This window comes from Lissotriton helveticus, chromosome 3_1 (assembly GCF_964261635.1).
Source record: "Lissotriton helveticus chromosome 3_1, aLisHel1.1, whole genome shotgun sequence".
Lineage (NCBI taxonomy): Eukaryota > Metazoa > Chordata > Amphibia > Caudata > Salamandridae > Lissotriton > Lissotriton helveticus.
Genome location: NC_136061.1, coordinates 1,979,566,000 through 1,979,587,784, shown reverse-complemented (window position 1 = coordinate 1,979,587,784; position 21,785 = coordinate 1,979,566,000). Strand labels below are relative to the sequence as shown.

At 46.3% G+C, this 21,785-nt stretch overlaps 1 protein-coding gene and 1 pseudogene across 4 annotated transcripts in view; one reads left to right on the top strand and one right to left on the bottom strand.

Annotated features, from left to right (window-relative positions):
- The window catches only part of ASB7 (ankyrin repeat and SOCS box containing 7), a 313,217-nt gene that overhangs the window by 132,564 nt on the left and 158,868 nt on the right, over positions 1 to 21,785 (top strand). The window lies entirely within an intron of this gene.
- Positions 5,243 to 6,571, bottom strand: LOC144825357 (syncytin-1-like; annotated as a pseudogene).

Here is a 21,785-nt window from a genome sequence, read left to right as displayed (position 1 = left end):
TGCAAAACATATAAGGGTGGCAGTGTACAAATACCCTGATCCTCTAGACCTGCTTAGGGGGGTCCCACAAGGACTCCCAGGGCCCCAAAAAAAGTTTCTTTTTTTAACGGCAAAGTGTGTGCAGGGCGCGCGGATCTTGCTGTAAAAATAAAACCCCAAAAAATCCGAGCTTCTTTAATAATTAGTCCCCGGGGGGGGGGGCAAATCCCAGGTGCAAAATTATTAAATAATATGGGGGGCACAGAGGGGGCCCCCCAGCAAAATACGTGGGTGGGGGGGCTAAATGCCCCCCCCCCCCCCAGCACCGGGGACCACCACCCCCCAGAATTTTGTGTATTGTGGGAGGGGGGCCGACGTGGCCCCCTCCTGGAGCCTTTGAGGGCCCTGAGGACCACCACCCCCCAGGGGGTGCCCACCCCCGGGATACTGCTGTTTGCTATGAGAGGGTGGGAGTCTCACGGCTCTCGCCTTCCCATAACAAACTTGGTTTGGATTTTGAAAGAGAGAGCAGGGAAACCTGCTTTCTTTCAAAATCCAAACCAGATTGCTTTTCCACATGCAGAGCTGCTTGTTAGCAGCTCCCCATTAGGAAAAGAAATGCAGGCTCCCGAAGGACGCGGGGGGCCGGCTGGGACTGTGGGGGCATTGGGGATCCCCCCCACGGTCCCCAACGTGTTATATAAGCCCCGGGAATGGGGTCCCCGGGGATAATAGAAATTAGTGATGGGGGCTATTTGTTTTTTTACTGTAAACTTAGGAGTCGCATGGCGCTCAGTGCGGCCCCCTGGTGTGCACACGTTGTATGCACGACTCCTAACGTGTAGGGTGCGCGACTCCAGCGCGTTTGGTGCACGACTTCTACGCGTTGGGTGCACGTCTCCAAGCAAAAAAAAGTAATATTTCTCAGATATACATCAAGCTTATGTGTTTAGGTCTTGGGTGGCTCTAAAAGAGCCCTTGTGTTTATTGAGAGATGTTGGTACCTACAAGTAAGTACCTATGCAGAGTCTAAAGTTCAAGAGGAAGACTCTGTTACCCTCTTCTGTAAAATGTACACCATCTCTCCTATAGATGCCATCCATATTGAACTCAGATTGTTGTGGTAAATGGACCCCATCCTATAATCTCGGACAAAAGCAGAAACAGATCTATGTGCATCTTCATCTTCAATAAAGAGCTATTTAAACAACTATGTGGAACAGCCATGGGCATTTCGTTTTCACCAAACTACGCTAATATAACCATGGGCTGATGGGGGGGAAAAACAATAGCATGGAACACAGACAACCAAGAGGATGTAGATCGGATCATACTGTGGGTCCGATTTATCGATGACCTATTCTTAATCTGGAATGGCACGGAGAATGAATTTGTCCAATATTTCACCAGATTAAATGGCAATACTATAGGATTGTCGTTCACACACAACTTGAGTAGGACAGAAATTGACTTTCTTGACATCAAAATCTTGGTCATAGAAAACCAACTGCACTCTACACTGTGTCATAAAAAAACAGCAACCAACAGCATCCTACACGGAACCAGCTTCCATCCCACACCAATAAAAGAAAGCCTCCCTAATGGGGAGCTATTAAGGATGAAAAGAAACTGCTCCAAGCCCGAAGATGCAGAAGAAAAAATGCAGGAATCCATTCAAAGATTCAAAGAAAGAGGCTACAATGAAAGAACCTTGAAAAAGTGTAAAAAGAGAGAGGATCAGAAATCAAGACAAGAGATACTAATTCGAAAATAGAAAACTCTAGGGAAAGATGTGCCAAGATTCATAACTACCTACAGCAAAGAAAGTGGATTGCTAATGAATAAAATACAAAAATACTGGCACTTAATCTCAAAAGACCCCGATATTGGCCAGAAACTAGGTTCCAAGCCAACAGTAACCTACAGACCAGTATTTACAATGCAACGGTCTCGCCTTTGCAAAAGTTAGAGCTATTGGCATTGTAAATGACAAGCTTTTTATTTATGTGTTGGTTTTGAAAACAGATAAATACATGACATTGTCATTTACAATGTCAATAGAGTGAGTAGTAGTGAGTAGTAGAGAGTGAGTAGTAGAGAGTGAGTAGTGTCTGGGGGCACCTTGAAGTAATTCAATGTACAATCCGCTAAACCAAAATGTCACTTATACATAATTAAAAAGCAAATGATGTTGATTAACTTGTAACAACAACACTGGCCACATATACTATGTACATAACAAATATACTCCTTGCCTCACTTATGGCGACGTCCTCAGGGCATACGTATATTCGTGAATGCTTATAAGTTCATGTTTAGAAATTATTACTTTAAAAAAAATGGCACACACTACAGACGTATAATCTACTGCACATAAATGAAAGGTTAAAGAAACTGTTTTAATTTCAAAGAGTCTTCATCATACTTTTAGGACGTTTGTTGCATGCTTTACTTGCTAAATCTTTTGCTGGCTCAGCTCGTGCTTCGGCTCCTAGAGCCAAGCCAGAACTCTAGCTCCATGCTGGCTTGGTTCTCTATGAATTTGCCCATCGGCCCACCTCTATTTTGAAAAGCTGCTGTTCATAGGTCTACTCCATCCAATGCCCACTTCTGCAGTGACAGGCGGGACCGGCCAATCACTGTTTCCAAATGCCCAACAGCTACATTCACACACTCATGAATATTAGGCAATGTTTCAGGAAGAAACAAGTCCGAAACCTGCGATTTTTGAAAATTACAGTATTAATTCACATTGACAAATGCAGAGGAATGAAAAGTCATGTACAGCAAAGGAGCATATAGAAAATAATTAATAGGGTGCTGAGTGATTATGAATTATTAATGGCATCAAATTGTATTTATAATCTAGATTGAATTGTCTAACATGCATTATTAATAACACAAATGCAGCATAGTTCCACACTTATTATGCATTCCTGCTGCTGTGGTGCATTTCTGGCTGCTGCTTGGTGGGTCTTGTTACTTACTACGCTGCCGTTTCTGATCCGCCCCCGGTTACACGAGTTTATAGCAGATTTAGCTTTTCTGGGAGTGAACCAAGTGCAGCGATGCCTCTGTCGCTCCACGTTATTGATTGGGACGTCTTCTTTCAGCCCTCCACATCCTCACATCTGTCACAGCAGATGAGGTCAACAGAGGAGGGTGAGCTTGGAAAGTGGTGGGGCTGCCAGGGGAGATGTGCCAATTTAAAGCCCTGTCTCTCTATTGAGATCCTATCCTTCTAAATGAATTCCCAGGGGATTGTGCTGGCAATATCGGCCTTGGCTCTTCCCGGCCACGACGCAAGGCATTGCTGCGCGAGGAGACATTTTGAAAAATCCTGTCAGGGTTTATGGGCAGCGATAAAGTTCTGCGAGGCTGGACACTGTGTAACTGCAGTTAACTGCTAAGACAAACTAATTTGTTTACAGCCAATCGTAAGTGCAGGTGTACAGTGTGCAAGCTGAACGTGCCAACAGAGCAGCATGAAAAAATATAAACGTTTGTGCAAATCTGTTTGTCCTCTGTTTGTTGCATGTTTTTCTGTTGTTTTCTGAGCCTGTCAGATCTCCGAATTGGCATTTTTAGATAAATGAACTCATCCCTCAGTATCCACATACATATTTCAGAAGTATGCCGTATGTTATTACTTTTAAGCAATATTTCTGTAGCACTTCATAGCCACGGCGATGCCCAGAGGCGCCTTTGGTGGACAGGCAGCACGTCGGGACGGCTGAAGATTCCCCAGTTAAAAGTGCGGGGACAACGGAACCCCTCCCCAGCTGCACAAGGACAGTTTGGAAGAAAGCTTGAGTGGGTGGACAGCTTGGGCAGCGTGTGCAATGCCTGTGTGGCCCCAAGAAAGTGACTGTCAAAGGCCCTTTACACATTCACAGTGACCCCTTCCAAGAACAGTCCCCGTCTCGAACTCCGGAACGTGCACCCGCCCCAGCCACTCCGATCTTGGAAGCGGCTTATGTGCATTTTCAAGCCACGCTCACACGGGACAGTATAGCAATGAGTCTGTAACAGTCCTGAGAGGAACAACAGAGTATACACTCAAAATACAAAGAGTTATCCACACTAAAATATTGATAACCTTTGTAAGTTTCAAATCCAAGAATTCTAACATCTCTCCACAAAAAATCAGGCGCGCGCGTGTGCAACGTTGTTTTTACATGAGTGAATATCTTGTGTAAACCCCAAATACTGAGTTACCTGTATGTCAGCTAATCTCTGTTAACTGTGAAAGTAGATAAATTCATCCGCGGCATGCTCTGTGGTATCACATGAATTTAGAAACTGTATGAATACCTTGTGCTGCTAACCTGCATTTCTCTTGCAAGCAAGGGGAAACGCGAAATTCGCACAAGAATGTATCATGTCATACGTTTGCTAACATCTGCAGCACAGAAAAGGTATGGTTTAGCATCATGCAGATACAGCTCAAGGAAATATGTGCGATTTAGGACAACCGGCGCAGCGAAGGTCAGGCAGTGCAAGCTTCCAACACAAACAGATGATGCTAGCTGGGCTGCTTGTCACGGCGATCAACAAGTACAGCTGTCAGTAGACAAGCCTGGATACAAAAGATGTCAAAGAAATGATGGGGATGGCTCAGGCTGTGACTAACGGCGAGGGACATCCGAGCATTGAAATCCCAAAGAAAGGGAGACCACACTTCTGGAAGCAAGGAAACAAAAGATTTTAATACAAAATAAAGGAAATCTCTAGAGATGGAAGAGTGTCCGAGACCCACTGATGGTGTAGGGGTCAGGAGACTGTTCAACGTACCCTTGGCATGCAGCATCTTTTATAGGATGTAGATACTCCCCTCGGGTGCATGGGGACGACTGAAAGTCTGTTGGTATGCAGGAATTCAGGTGTGTGTCGAGCAGAATCTCAGGTTTTGGGGGCAACGGAAAGTCCGGGGAATGTGGAAGTTCAGGAGTGCGCTGGACATATTCCTGTTTGGAGGCAGCTTTCATGCCTTGAGGGTGAGGAGGGTTTCGTGACCTGGCCAGGTGTTAAGCCGTTGGCAGAGACAGACCGGTTAGGGACAGACCTGTTCTGTTGTCTATACAGGTTCCTGAAACGGGTGCGTGGGTGCAGCAAAAACCGGCCCAGGGCACCGACACGGGGTCACGTAGGAGACAACTTTGTGGAAGGTCAAGAAAGGGTTTTTAGAGCAAGATGAAGTTTATGCACGCAACATTTAGAAGTTCAGTTATTACAGTCCCTCATCTTGCCGTGTGCAACATCATTAGTGAATGTCAATTTTACAGAGGTCTTCAAATGCCTGGTGATATAGTATTTTGCTGTTTTCAGCCTGACGTGTCATAGGTGTGGATCTGCAGATGGATGCACACAGAGAACAGAGTGCTGGGCCACAATAAATGCACAGGGAACAGAAGAAGATGGCACCCAACGCGATCGTGAGGAGCACCAGTATCTTCCATCCCCAAGTGATCAGAATGTTCCAAAAGCCAGTTGTCCAGGTCCAAGGGTCCCATTGTCTGGGTGTATTTCGGTGGCAATCCGGTGTAGTTTGGAGATTGCTTCATAGACATAGGGCGATGAATCAGGAATATACACACAGCAGCTGGCCCCGATGATGCGACCGGCTCTTCCTCGATCTGCCAGGATGACGTCGAGCACCATGCGATTTTGAAGAGAAACCATTTGTGTAGCATCAATCTCAGCCGTGTGTTGGGTCAGTATTCCTGCAGTGATGTTGGCAGTAGCTTCCAGGACCCTGGTAAGTCGTCTGGTATTGAGACTGTTGTACATGGGACCCCAAAAAGGTAGAAGGCCCTTCAGGGCATCGCCGAATTGCTGGTTGCTGGTGTAGGTTGGTCTATATCTGGTACTCGTCTCCTCTGTCTGTGGTACAAGTTGTTCCTGTTAAATGTGGGTGGCAGCAGGAATACGATATAGCATGTGCCACTCCAGTCAGAAGGCAGCCAGGTGTAAGCTTTGTTTCCACATACAAAGTGTAGTCCTGACAGAAGGCTGAGGTATGGGGTGAAGTTGTTGTAAGTTATGGTAGCATTGCACAGACTGGCTCCTATAGGTATTTTCCCTTGACCTTGCAGACACAATGTACCAGGACGTGATGTAATTGAAATGGCAACTTCTTTCTCTTGGGTAGGAAAGAAAGTGTTCCCCAGGTGTCCTGCATAGGGGTGGACATAATAGCACGCATTTGTGGCGAGTCAGAGGCATTACAGAGAGTATTGTTTTTTGCATGAAGAGTCCAAAGAAAGGGTTGGAATGTTGTACGGTTGCCTTTGTCATAACGTGAGGGAAAAAAGTTCGTCAAATTGTACATCAGAGCACAAGTGTAGGCGGGAGTGGCAGGAAACACTAAGAATGAGATAGTGTGCTGAACGGTGTGAGGTAGGAGTCCACAAACATAACAATCTGTTGCATTGGAGACCTGATTAAATTGGTGCAGCATTTGAATAAAAGTATTATTATGAAACTCCAAGTGTCTGTCGAGATGTGTGTCTGGCCAAGGTACATGAGAATGTTTAGGTGGCGTTGTCGGAACTGTTGCTTGGGGTAATACAGTATGTTTGGCAGGTGCCATTTCTTCGAGGGTCCAGAATACTATACTGAACAGGACAAAAATTGCAGTCAGGATATTGTCCGGGTACTACAAGTTCTCATTCTAGCTTTCTTCAGCCTTGGAACTGGACTTGATCTTTAGCTTAGCCTTGGACCAGAGGTAGTATCCGTCTGTTCCTTCGTCACAAAGCCAACTCAGTGTCCGACTCAAGGTGTGGTGATGCTGATTTTTCGTGCCTTAAGACTTCTTTTTGGGCTTGTAGCTGTTCTTTGGTGACAGGGTCCACTTTCCTGCAGTGGGAAGCATGCACCCACGATTTTCTTCCTTCCACTTTGACGGATGTCCTAGTGGCCAGGAGCACCTGCAGAGGCCCCTTCCAGCGTGGTTGTAGAGATTGGGTGCGGGCGAAGTTTTTCACCAGGACAAAGTCGCCAGGGAGGATGTGATGGCCTGGACCCTGGTATCTGTCCTCAGTAGTGGCCCGCACCTGTTCATGGATTAAAGACAGGGTTTCAGTAAGTTCACACAAATAATGAGTCAATATTTCCTGCGGTAGGTGTGAAATGGACTTTGGAGAGGGTGCATTCCAAATGTTCATGGGTCTGCCAAAGACTACCTCGTATGAGGTAAGATGGGATTTGGAATGTGGGACTGATCTAATAGATAGTAGTGCCAATGGAAGAGCAATGACCCAATTCAGTCCTGTTTCTGTTGTTATTTTAGTCAGTTTTTTTTAAGGATCCCATTGTACCTCTCCACCAGCCCTGCTGCCCGTGGGTGAAACGCTGAATGAAATTTTTGTTTGACCCCCAAGCCCTATCAAGATGTTCTTAACTGTCCGTCCAATAAAATGGGACCCTCTGTCACTTTGCATTAATCTACAAAGGCCATATCTTGGAAAAAATTATTTCAATAACACTTTAGCTGTAGTGATGGCCGTGTTATCCTTTGTGGGGTATGCCTCAACCCATTTGCTAAAGGCACAGACTACCACCAATGCATATTTGTAGCTATTGACTCTGTTTAACTGTATATAGTCCATCTGAAGGACTTCAAATGGTGCAGTAGGAAGGGCGAATCCTGCCATTGGGACTTTAATTCCCTGACCTATGTTGTGTCGGAGACATGTGAGGCACTGCTTGACAAACCGCTCTGCTGCTGGGCGTAGTCGGTGGTAATCCCATACTTCCTTGAGCATGGTACACATGGCCTGGGAACCAATATGTGCGGGTAAGTGAGTCATAGTGAGCAATGGGATTACGTAAGCCTGTGGTAATTTCCATTTGAGCATATCTTGGGACCTCCAGCACCCCTCTTCATCCATCGTTCCCTCTGTTTCCCACTGGGCCTTTTCTTCAGGAGTGGCTGAACGCTGTATGTCAATTATCTGCTGTCTAGCGTCATGCCATTTCTCAGCTTGTGACTTAAGGACGTATACTCGAGCTGGTACTTCCCCCAGTGCTGTTTGTCTTGCTATCTTATCTGCTAAGGCATTCCCCTGCCCTACTTCATCTGTCACCCTTTTGTGAGCTGCACATTTGATTACTGCCAATTTGGTTGGTAAAGTGATTGCTTCCAAAAGGGCATTGATAAGTTCGCCATGCTGGATAGGGGTGCCATGAGAAGTAAGGAAATCTCGTCCTTTCCATAGCAGGGCAAAATTATGTACCACGCCAAAAGCATATTGGCTGTCAGTATATATATATTGACCGACATGTTGGTACTAAGGATGCATGCTCGTGTAAGGGCTGTTTTGTCCGCTGCCTGGGCTGATTTCTGAAGAATTCTAGCTGTTTCTATCACTGTAAGTGCTTTAGTGACTGCATAGGCAGCTGAAGTAGTACCGTCCGGTCTTTTTAGACACGACCCGTCCACCCATAAGTGGCCTTCTGCCTCTGGAAAAGCTGTATCTTTCAGATCCACCTGACTTTTTGTTTCAGCTTCAGTATGAAATACGCAGTCATGGTGAGGTGGCTGTGTGAGGGGATCAGTAGTTGGTAGGGGTAGGAGTGTGGCCGGGTTAAGGGTGGTACAACGTTGTATTGTTATATGGGGGTTAAGAAGGGTGAGTTCATATCCATGTAATCGGGCACTGGTGAGATGTTGTGTCTTGGTTTTGTTGGGCAATATGTCCACTGAGTGGGGGACAAAAACAGTCAAGGGGATTCCAAAACAATGCCCTCCGTTTGGCGCACCGCCACTGCAGTGGCCGCTACAGCTCGTAGACAGGTGGGCAAAGCAGAAGCAACAGGGTTCAAGACTGCAGAAAAGTACGCACATGGTCGCTAGTGTGTGCCATGTGTCTGAGAGAGGAGTGAAAGGCTGCATCCAGATCGTTCGTGTACAAAAAGACATTTTTTTTGTGGTAGTCAGGGGTACCTAGTACAGGAGCAGAGCACAGGGCCTGGCCTAGTGTCGTGAATGCTTCTGTATGTTGGGTGGTCCAGGGGACGGGGTCAGATACATCTCTGGTGACTAGAGAAAGAAGTGGTTTAATGATGAGGGAGAAATTAGGGGTCCATTGTCTACAAAAGGAAGTCAGTCCTATGAGTGCTCTGACATCTCGTTGGGTGACAGGAGTTGGAAAATTCAGAATAGTTTAATCCTATCTGGTGTAAGAGTGCGTCCCTCCTCAGACAATAAATGGCCCAAATAGGTCACTTGTTGTTTACAATACTGTAGTTTGTCTTTAGAGACCTTGTGTCCCTTAGTAGCAAGTAACTGGAGGGTGAGCATGGATGCTCTGCGGGCAAGTTGTGTTGTGTCTGCTGCTAAAAGAATGTCGTCATCGTATTGAATTAACGCTACTCCCTGTGGAAGCTGAATCTGATCCAGTTGTGTTTTTAAAGCCTGGCCATAGATGCTGGGACTTTCAGTGTAGCCCTGAGGAGCTCTACAAAATCTATATGAGACATTCAACAATGTAAATCCAAAAAGAAAACGGGAATCCTTGTGTATAGGGATAGAGAAGAATGCATTTTTAAGGTCTATAACTGTGAATACTCTAGCTGTTGGTGGGATCATGGTGAGAATGGTGGTAATGTCAGAAACTACAGGAAATTGAGGCTGCACTATTTTGTTAATAGCTCGAAGATCAATCACAAATCTATATATCTTTTGTCCTGTAGGGGAACGTTTAAGAACTGGGAGAATAGGACTGTTACAGACATTTCCTGATACCTGTTCTACTACACCAGCGAGTATGAGGTCTTGAACAATGACTTGGAGGGTGACCTCTCCCTCTTTAGATATTTTATACTGTGGGATCCTTGGTAGAGTTACTCCTGGTTTTACAGTGATATGCACTGGAGGCATTTGGATGGACCCAACGTCCGTGTCAGAGGTCACCCATAGACAGGGGGAAATAGTCGCTAAATCATCTTGTATGTGTGATAACTGTAAAAGCTGGGCAGAAGGAGTAATGTTATCGTACAGTATTACCTGAACGTTATTTGGTGAACACCGAATGGTAGCGCTCTAGTGTTTCAACAGATCCAAGCCTAGCAAGTTCTCTGGGCATTGGGAAGACCGTAAAAAGTTAGCTGAAGTTTGTTCACCCTGCAATGAGAATGGTGTTGGGTAGGACAAGGAATTGACAGAGGGCTGACCATCGAATACAGTCGATGTAATGAGTTTGCCGGATGGAGGAGCCCTCTGGATCAGTGGTGTGGTTAGAATGCTACGGGATGCTCCTGTGTCTATTAGAAAAGGTCCGCTGACCCTGCAACTGACGCTGTAACATATGGTCCCTGTTGATCCACAGGTACTTCCACTGGTTCCTTCCCCCATCCTAGACTGTCCGTCCTATGCTGCCCAATACAGGGATGACATTTCAATATCATCCTCAGTATAGTCCTGAAGGGTAGCTTGAAGTTCCTGCTGTCTTGGGCCCTTATCGAATCTATTCTCCCTGTAAAGTGGTGTAGTTTGTGTCGGGGTATTATGTGTTCTGGGTTGAGTTTTCCCTGAAGCGATGTTGGCTGCTAGAATCCTACCATCACCTTTCCAGTGTCCTGGTCTTTTACAATAAGCACAGATGTCAGTAGGTTGAGGGTCTAGTCTGGGTAGTTGACGTGGGGTACCTGAGGTATATGGATTAGGTTGGGGGTATGAGACCGTTGGTCTGGGCATGTTGCTTTTGGTGCGACGCGTATCTAATTGACTAAGCAACACTTGTTCTTTTAATTTCTTCCTTTTGTTCTCTTTCTCATCTTCCGCGGTCTTATTCTGTGTTTCGTAATATTGAGCCATAGTCAGAATAGTGGCCAGAGTGGCCGCTGGCCAACTACTTTCACTAGATGTTAGTCTGTTCCCTACTGAAGGTAACAGACCCTTTGCAAAAGTTTGAATTAAGAGATGTCTGCCAGTTTCAGTGGTCACATCCTGACCACTGAAGTCACCGTATGCTTTTCCCAGCCTTGTGAAATAGTCAGAGACTGACTCATCCTGGTTCTGTTTGCAGGCAGCAAGTAATGTCCAGTCTATTTTCCTTTCGGGTGCATTGGTTTCAATTTTGTCAACAATCTTTGGGGCAATTTTAAAATATTGTCGTGTGGCTTTTCGCCCGGTTTCCTAATTGTATCTTTGAGTGCCAATTCTTCCCATGTATCCCCAAGGGCTGCCTGGTCATCTGTGAACCGTAGGGGTTTCCACAGTTCGGCCGGAAGTATCAGTCCAAAAAACTGCATTATGTCTGTTAAAGTCAGTGTATATGAACTTCAAACCTGTTGGACGCTTTCATAGAATCCTGTGGGATTCTTTCGGATATCAGGGATGTTCTTCCACAGTTGCAACATTTCTGCTTTGGTCCAGGGGTGTATACAAAATTGAACAGCCATCTAGAACACGCATTGGGATCATTAGGGTTCGTAACATTAGACCCATCGCCCCGAGGTGGGACAAAAACGGGTGCTGCTTCTTTAACAGGCATTTGCTGTATCTTTTCAATAGGTTCTTCCTCGTTGGAAAGACTTTCTTTATGTAAAGCTGTTTTAATCATTGTCAATAAAGTATCTCTTTCATCTTTTGTTGACCCACTACTTTCTACCGAACGATAGAGTTTGCGAATCGCCGTAGGTGTATCTACATATGTATCATCGTTTTTAGCCATTAGGTGATAAGCCATCCTCTCTAGTAGATAGTTTTTTCCTGCTACTTGGATCAGCTCATCGGTTGCACTGTGTATGTCTGCTGGGGTGGCACCTTTGTATATTAGCTGCTGGGCTCTGCGATTTATTATTTTTCTGTCGTGGCCTCTTAATCGTGGGGGATGGTTTTGTCTATATTCACTAGTATCGGAATCATGACCTAGTACCAGGGATTCTGACTCAGTCTGTATCTGCAGCAGACGGGGCTCGCTTCTTTTGTTTTTTTACTTTTAATCTTACCACTGGGTCGGCAACGGTAAGGGGAATGAGGCACGGAATCTGATAAACTAACAGGAGGAATCGGGGCAGTTGCTTCAAATGGTTGAACAGGTTGATTTTGCGCGTTTGGGAGTACATTAGGAATGACGGGTGGAGGCTGTATCGGTTGCAATAATAATTGTGGTTGATAAGCAGGGGGTCTAGAATACAATAGTGCATCCTCTTCATCTTGTTTAGTGGGGAGTACCGGATATTGACCTGTTCTATTTAACCTATATTCTCTGTCATGTCTCTCTTTAGTCCGCTCTATTTCCTTCCCCTTAAGAGCTGCTATGTCTGATTGGGGTGTTCTCTTTTTCTGGTTATTCTCTTTAGCCTGGGCCTTCCTAATTCTCTCATGTATTTCTTTCTTCCAAAGGCCGAAAGAATCAAAACATACTTGCTCTAACCTTCCGCTGGTGAAGTTGTTCTTCTAGGTACGTTATTTGCGGAATTTCAAATGACCCAAACTGTGGCCATTGTACTTCTATATTTGATTTTGTGTATTTTCGCCACGATTTTGTGTAAATAATGCCGGAATTACCATACTTTATGTACATTTCCTTATTAGGAGTTCCTTCTGGAGGAGCCGGCTGACTGTCTTTGAGAGTATTTTGGCCATAAAAACAGCAACATAATTTCCTTAATCTGTTAGAGACAGGCATGTCTAAGATATAGGTATCGACAAGGATATTCTCTTATGACTGCAGTTTGTTCAAAATTGAGAACACATTACCTTCCCTTCGGTGTTTGCAAAGACCGAATAATTGTTCCAAAGCCAGAATAGCCTAAAGGCATGCCTAATATGACTTTCAGAATAAAAAAAACATGTCGCTCAAGACGACCTTACTAGAATACTGATGTGTACTGCTCCCAGCGGGTTCTCCTCATTTTCCTGAAAAACAAATCAGGTGGATCAAAAAGGGATCCCCAGTCAGGACCGGGGCTACTGTAGAGGACACCGTTGAGGGAAGGAGATACTGGAGACGTCGGCTACGGGAACTTGAATCTGCTTTTCCGTAGGTGCGCTCCTAAGTTACCAATATTTCCCTCCTCTCCGGGTTGTCAAGCCTGGGCCACCGAGTCTCTGATGGGTCCCACGTTGATGCGCCAATTTTGTAATCCCAAAGAAAGGGAGACCACACTTCTGGTAGCAATGAAACAAAAGATTTATTTTAATACAAAATAAAGGTAATCTCTAGAGATGAGTGTCCGAGACCCACTGATGGCGTAGGTGTCAGGAGACTGTTCGACGTGTCCTTGGCATGCAGCATCTTTTATAGGATGTAGACACTCCCCTCGGGTGCAGGGGGACGACACATAAAGTCTGTTGGTATGCAAGAATTCAGGTGTGTGGAGCAGAATTTCAGGTGTTGGGGGCAACGGAAAGTCCGGGGAATGTGGAAGTTCAGGAGTGCGCTGGACATATTCCTGTTAGGAGGCAGCTTTCATGCCTTGAGGGTAAGGAGGGTTTCGTGACCTGGCCAGGTGTTAGGCCGTTGGCAGAGACAGACCGGTTAGGGACAGACCTGTTCTGTTGTCTATACAGGTTCCTGAAACAGGTGCGTGGGTGCAGCAGAAACCGGCCCAGGGCACCGACACGGGGTCACGTAGGAGACAACTTTGTGGAAGGTCAAGAAAGGGTTATTAGAGCAAGATGGAGTTTATACACGGCAACATTTAGAAGTTCAGTTATTACAGCATCGTGAAAGGCACATGCAGGTTGACAACATCTGAAAACACGAGAGAGAGAAGTGTGTGAGAGAGAGAAGAGAGTGCGTGAGAGGGAGTGAGAGAGAGAGAGAGCAAGAGAAAGAGAGATTTTGTTGCAGGAAGAGTATGTTATTTGCCACATATTGACACAGCCGAAGGCGATCCTAAGAGGTGCAACAAAATGAACACTTATAATGGAGCTTGGCGCTGAGGTCCCAGATCCCTTCCTATCTGGTAGCTCCCTCTGAATTGACCCCTTTGTCATTGGTGATCAATGTCTCGAAAGGGGAGGCCTCATTTCTAAACTATACCCCTCCTGCCTGCACCTCCTACCTACCCTTGACTCCAGACTCAGACTTGCATGGGAGACAGACTGTAACAGTCTGTAACGGACAAGGTGTGGGCTACTTGTCACGCGCAGACACGCCAAGTCTCTCTTAACCACCATCACAAGTTGTTGTATTATACGTTCTGGCGCTGAGCAAAAGCTGCACCTGCAGCGCTGGCCCGCATTCATTCCACTGGCACGTCAAAGGGCCTAAAGCGCTGCATTGAGAACACAAATTTCGCACATATGGCATGGACGTGTCCTAAGGGAGCAATACTGTGAAGGGAGGTATTCACTAGACTTGCTCGGATAACCCACATGGCATTTGCCCCTTCCCCTTACTTGCTTTGAGTTATGTCCATGGTGTACCTAAATCCATGCGCAGGATCATACGACAGCACCAGTGAGGAAAAATGCAAAATTCCAGGAGCACCAAGACAAGAAACGGAGGTGAAACACACTACTTACCAATATAATCTATAAAACAGAGACGGACTGCCAGCTTGTTTGAAAGGGGCAAGTGTGACGCCCTGCGGCGGGAGGAGGGGGGGTCTGCTTTGCCCCAGAGTGCTGTGTGTCGATTTCACCGCCGCCAGCCCGGGAAGGTGAGCTCGCTCTGTTTGCTGCCTCTTTGCCTCTGCGCGGCCTGAGTCGGTAGGAAGAGCCGAGCTGGAAGAGGAGAAGCTCCAGAGCGTTGCCCTAGTAACCAGGAGGCTCACTGTTTAGATAACACACCATGTCATATACCCGGCCTAACAAATGAACCACTATGCGAAATATTAATTATGTTTTCAGCGAGTTGAAGTGCACTGAGAAGGAACATAGACAGATATCATAATAGCTCATAATGCAGCACGCGTTGTCGCCACCAGAATCAGCTTGAGGACAGTACCTGGGCGTGTCGAAGCCTCCAGTAAGTGAGGCTCTCCTCTCCAAACAGCGCATCAAGCTCCTGGAGTTTTCTAGGCACCTTGGGCTCGTTGCGGGCTCAGCCCTGTGGCATGCTCAGGGTCCAGGAGGCAGGGCTCTTGTAAGCAGTGCTCGGTTCCTGGCTGCTGTGAGATACTCTGCCCCACAGCAGGGTCCGGCACGAACGGGGTACTGTTTCTTGAGAGCAGCTCTGTCCTACAGCGTGCTCTGACAGGGTTAGCTTCTGTCTCTTGTGAGTCGCTCTTTCACTCGAGACACTCTGGCAGGACTAGCGCCTACAAAGCTAAATACGAAAAAAAGGCCAGGAGCTGCGTCTGTCCACCAAGATGCGCCGTTAATGGATGTACTGGTGCCACCGAAGGTGCAAGAAGAAAAGGACAACTGTTGCAATATTCATGGTGACCCCATCCGCGATGCCCGGGAGGGGTCGAGGGTGTTTGTGTCTCTCCAGCAAACATACGTTGTCCTCTCCCGAGCTCGTGTGAAAAAATAGCAACAGCTGCTGAGCAGGGAGCGCTCTGGTTTTAAAGAAATAGCGCAATCCGAGCCACCCATTGTGAAGCGGCGGGGACACTTGGCGCTTTGTTTACCGCCGTGATACCTGAACCTCCAGCCCGGGAGCCAAGGGGAGCCCCGCCCCCAGCCCAGCAGGTAGCGCACGGAAGGGGGCGACCACAGGTACAGTAAAAGGGAGACCAGGCACCTTGGTAGAGGCGGGAAGTGCCCCCTCATACAGTGAGTCAACTTCAAAAAATGAAAGCGTTCACGTTCGTTAAGTATACCCTGCAAGGGCAGGATTCCCCCCTGCAGAGAGAGACGCTGGCTTGGGAAGTCTCAAGAAACTCCGGAAAGTACACTTAAAGAAAGTTCGCTCTTCACACTTCCCGACAGACACAATCCATACCAAACAACAAACAAGCCCCCCTCCCTCCCCCGCTTTCCCTGCGCAGTTATGTTAAAAGCGCCTCTTGCCCCGAAGCGGCGACTATAGTGATCATTGAGAACAGAGGCGCCCGGCTTCCGAAAACACGGAATTCAGCCTCCCTTCTGTTCTCCATATGGAGACATTGTCTCGTCATTGCTTGACAAAGGCAACCCCCCTCGGAGCTGCATTTTCACCCCACTGTGCTCATATAAACTGTTTGGTTAAACAAGTTTGTATTAGTGGTGCCTTAACTTTCTTGCGCCTATACCCAGAGCCTTAGCCCCCTTTTTTTCAGTAAAATAACACGCCCCCCAATCTGAAAAGGACGGGGCTTAGATCGAAAGAAGAACGCCACTAGGACCTCTTCTCCATTGGCTGGCCACCGTTTAGGAGGACAGCCAATGGAGAAGAGGAGCGGGGCTTACCCCTTGCTAGTGAAAGTACCCTAAAGTCATTAAATCTCGCAAGCTCGAGTGCGCATGTGTGCACCGGACAACACGCAAGACCTAAAAAAAACAAATCGTTAAAGGACCTATTAGTGAAAAGTCATTTCCGTGAAAACCAACCAACAAATTGGCTAATGGAACAACAGAAAGGCTTCAAGAAATGTCTCCAATGTAAGGCATGCAAAATAGGGAAAAACATGAATAAAATAACAGAACCAAATGGAAAACCAATCCAAATAAATCAAAACATCTCATGCATCTCCAGTTTTGTGATCTATATAATTGAGTGCAAATGCGGCATGAAGTATATTGGAAGCACCACATGTAAATTGAGAAAACGCAAACTGGAGCACATTTGTGCAGTCAAGAACAAAGACACCACATATGCAACAGCCACACACACATGCTAAATTGCGAAAAAGGAGACTAAAAGCAACGCAATATTATGGCATCAAAATGATGCCTCAAACGGAGAGAGGAGGGAACAGAACAAGACAATTACGCCAAGCAGAATCTAGAATGATCATCCGATTAAGAACAAAAACCCCGAGGGGGATTAACAACGATACTGTATGTACACCTGGAATAAGAAGGTCAAACCATCAACCAATAACAACAGAGACTTAAGAAAGTTGAACTGAAGGGTACTAGTCCCAAAATACAACAACAAAACCAATTAAAATCGATCTGCTAGTCATGTGACGTAAGGGTACTATACCCAAATACCAGTGTTTACCATATATATGCATAAACGTGCATATATTTGCCTATCAATGCATATATTTGTTAATAAGCACTAACATGTAACATTACCGAGAAGAATACCATTTACTATATATACCTACTCTATACTGCTAAAAACTCATTTTACACTACCAAGAACATCAAACACCAACCATCACACAGCTCTTATCCTCATCACTAGCATTCCTTCTCCATCACACTACTCTTCTCCTACTCATTCTCCTACAATCTCCCTCACAGTGCTCTTCTACACCTATCTACTTCCTTATACCTAATGCTAATCAAATAATCTTTCCTTTCTTCTACCTCACCCTATTCTAATACATCTCGCACTCCTTTCATATCCCTCCTACTACTCTTCTACTACTCTATCCTTCATTATGCCTCATCCTGCTCTCCACACTTTCCTTCATTCAAAATAACGTGAATCTCCTTCCTTCTCCCTATTTGCTCTACCCCCGCCCCTTTCTTCTGCCTCATGATATTCTACTCCTCACTATACTTCATTAACCCTCATGCTATTCTTCTAATCATTCTCCTTCCCAAGTCTTAAACACTGCTCTTCTCCTACTAACGCTATGCTTTAAACTACTACACAGCTACAAATACAATTCGAACAACATAGAGCCACAACATATCACAAACATACACAAAATAATACAAAGCCATAATACAATGCCATTAGCAAAGCAAATGGCTTTAACTTAAACAAAGGCGAGACCTATTGCATTTCCAATGCTTGTTATTACCTAGGTCACATGTCCAGTGACGTCTGTGCTGGGTGCATGTGGGGTGAGTGTAAGCCAGCCCTCAGGGAATAGTTGGTGCTGGCAACAAGTACAACAGTAATTATCGGATCACGCACAGAGATTCAATCATAAAGGGTCTATGACTTGTGCTGCACTAAGGTAGGAGCACCAGATGTGAAATAATACACAAAAGATTCTGTTGTAAAGGGTCCAGGACTTGTGGTGCACTGAGGTAGGGGCAGCAGATCTGAAATCATACTCAAAAGAATAGATCACAAAGGGTCCATAGTTGTGGTGCACTGAGGTAGGGGCATTAGAAGCATTCCGCGTGGGCTCAGCCAGCGGCAGGGCCGCAGTGGTAGCAATGTCTGTTGCCTACTGCACTGCGTCATCTGCAATCCCATCTCGATCTGAATTGTGAGCCCTGCTGTCCGCAATGTAGATCGAAGGCAGTAGTCAGCACAGACATCGAAGAATGCTTTTTTGTCCCTTCCTCTTGACAAAATCCGCAGACACAGAGGTCAATTCTGTCTGCAATTAATAAATCCAAACTGAATTCAAATTGTGAGCTCTGCTGACCGCAGTGTAGGCGTATGTAACAAAAGTTGAAATATGTATCGACTACATTGTCGAAATATGTAGTTTTCATTAGTTGCCTACTGAACTCTGAATTTAATGACTCAAGACTGAATATGAATTGTGAGCCCTGCTGACCACAGTGTAGGCCGGAGGCAGCAGTCACAAAGGCCCACAGCCACGTGGCGTTGACTTGAGCTGCACAGATTGGGAGCATTTGGTCTTCTTAACCGATTATAGTCTCACAATTTGCATCGGTAATAATCTTGAATTGTGAGCCCTGCAGACCTCAGACGGCAGTGTAGGCCGAAGGCAGCAGACAGGAAGGACCCACAGCCACGTGGTTTTGACTTGAGCTGCACAGAGTTAGTGGCACCTGAAGCACTCCTCGTGTGCGCAGCCAGGGATGATGCGTGGCCCGAGCGGGCTGCACTGGTAGCAATGTCTGTTGCCTACTGGACTGCATCATGTGCAATTGCGACTCTATCTGAACTGTCAGCCCTGCTGACCGCAGTATAGGCTGGAGGCAGTGGTCTGCAAGGGTCAACAGTCACGTGGTGTTCACTTGAGCTGCACAGTTAGTGGCACATGAAGCACTCCGTGTGTGCGCAGCTGCGATGATGTGTGGTCCGGGCGGGCCGCACTGGGAGCAACGTCTCTTGCCTACTGGACTGCGTCCTCTGTAATCTCGACTCGATCTGAATTGTGAGTCCTGTTGTCCGCTGTGTACATCGAAGGCAGTTATCAGCATAGACATAACTCTGCGGTGCTGTGCCACTGAGTTCGCTGGGGGCCTGTGTCGAGGAGGCCGCCGGTCACGATAGCGGTCTCGAGGCAGGGTGAGGGCCGCCGCTCTGGCAGACGCGTTGGTGGACCAGCCCACTCAGCTTCCGCTTACATGACTGAGATCTTCCCCACTGCCTGAGGTAACATGGTTGCCCCCACTGTCCACAACACTACAAGCACCATCAGTATTTTTACACATGAAGAGGTCTGTGCTCTGCATAGTTAGATCTGTCCAGCACATCACCGCTACACTTGGCATTGTGTGCATTGTTATTGATGGGTGACTTGAGTCCTTCACACATACTTGGTTGCTACATCTCCCAACATCCAGCTATTGTGTGGCTGAGGGGCCATGCCATTTTGGGAAGGTCCGCTGTCCTGTTCTGAGCTGCCTCGGTGGTAGCAGGGAGGGGGTGGCCCAGTGGGTGGTCCTGGGGATGGTGGTGGTGGTGGTGGTGGTTGTTGTGGCCTTATTGCATGTCGGAGCTGCATGATCAGTAGCTCTATGGCATGTGTCAGTCTTTAGATGCGGCTCTGGGCTGCGCTCCCTTTCATACTGTAGGTAGTCGTCCTGCTTTACACCAGTGAAAGGCAGATGTTAAATTCTTACTGCTAACGTGGCTCTTCGCCTGTTTTTGGTTCGCCTCGCAGATTTGGCTGGTTGTTGAAAATATCAGGAAGTGGTGTTTTCGTGTTATTTTTGCATGGGAACACCTACTCTGCAGATCATTAGCGTTTGTTGTCACTCTCATTTGTGGCGATTGTTTCAGTGGAAGCTATCGCTGGAAAACTGACGATATCGGCAATTTTCACCAGGTTGAGAATGGTATGATAATTTAAAATCACCGAAAAAAACATAGGTTTAATGATTATAATTAGAAATTAGCATTTGAAAAACCTTTGAAATTCACTGAAAAAACCATAGGTTTTAGGCATGTTATAGTTAGAAATTAGCATTTAAAAAACCTTAGAAATTCATTGACATTGCCAATGGTTTCGAAAATGGTAGTCTGTATTTTACAGTCGGTGTATCAAAGGTTATATTAGTGCGTGGAGGTGCATCAGATTTTCACGTGGATGATGTCATCAGTGATGTCATTTGAGATGTTATCAGTGATGTCACTGACCATGTCATGAATGATGTAATATGTGACCTCATCAGCTTGCATTGCGGGTGCGCGAGTTATAGTTAGCTGAACTATCTATATCGGGGGAATTTCTATGGTTTTGTACGAGAAGAATGTCAAACTAACTATAACGTCTCTGAAACCTATTTTTTTTTAGAGTGTGTGTGTGTATATATATATATATATATATATATATATATATATATATATATATATATTCTGAGAGTTGTAGTGTTCTTTCTTGCTGCAACTCTGTGGTTGATCACATGGTTGGGGCGGCGTTAGTTGTACAATCTACGAGTGCTGCAGATATAAAAGCTGGGCGCCACGGACATTCAGTTTAGCAGGGGGCGTCTGAAGAAGGAAGTGTCCGAAATGCATTATGCCTCACCTGTTTGTTTGCAATAAAGAACCCCGCCTGAAGTCCCTACCTGTGGCTCCTTCCTTTGACGATGTTGGAGGGTGTTTGGATATAATTCGTGTCAGCCAGAGATACGTTAAGGAGCCCCGTTTCACCAAGTGGCTGCCTGCCTCACTGGTTCCTGCACAAGCAGTTTGTTCGTCGCCACGGTATTGGCAAGCGGCAGCCCACCTACTGAGTGCGGGAATGCGAGGGACGCTGCCAGGTGGCAGACCGTGACTTCACAGAGGAGACTGGTGCATTGTCACCAGCCCACGACCCAGCGGACCTGCGCCCTGCAGGTTGAAACGTCATGCGGGGACCCCAGGGGTCTTGATGAAATTTATGGGACTGAAAATAGTGCGCCCAGCTCCACTAACGCCGGTAAATACAAAGATTGAACTTTGATTTCTCCACTTCACACCGCCCCAGGTAACAGCATTCTGGGAGTTGTAGTGTTCATTCTTGCTGCAACTCGGTGGTTGATCACATGGTTGGGGCGGCGTTAGTTGTGCAATCTACGAGTGCTGCAGATATAAAAGCTGGGCCCAGCGGACATTCAGTTTAGCAGGGGGCGTCTGAAGAAGGAAGTGTCCGAAATGCATTATGCCTCACCTGTTCGTTTGCAATAAAGAACCCCGCCTGAAGTCCCAGCCTATGGCTCCTTCCTTTGACGATGTTGGAGGGTGTTTGGAGATATATATATATATATCAGTTGTGACCCACTTTCGGTGCCGACGCTCTATTTGTTGTGTGGTGCGTGTTTTCTACGACTGGGTCAGTCCTTTGAATATGCTCTAGGTTCCTTGAGGGGAAAAATGAAACGCGCTCACTCGTCTTGGTTTCTAGTTACAGTGGCTTTATTTCCAACCTTAACCCAACGCGTTTCGCCTCTCACGAAGCTTGCTCACGGGATGCGTTTCATTTTTCCCCTCAGGGAACCTAGAGCATATTCAAAGGACTGACCCAGTCGTAGAAAACACGCACCACGCAACAAATAGAGCGCCGGCACCGAAAGTGGGTCACAACTGATAGATATATATATATATCAGTTACAGTGGCTCTATTTCCAACCTTAACCCAACGCGTTTCGCCTCTCATGAAGC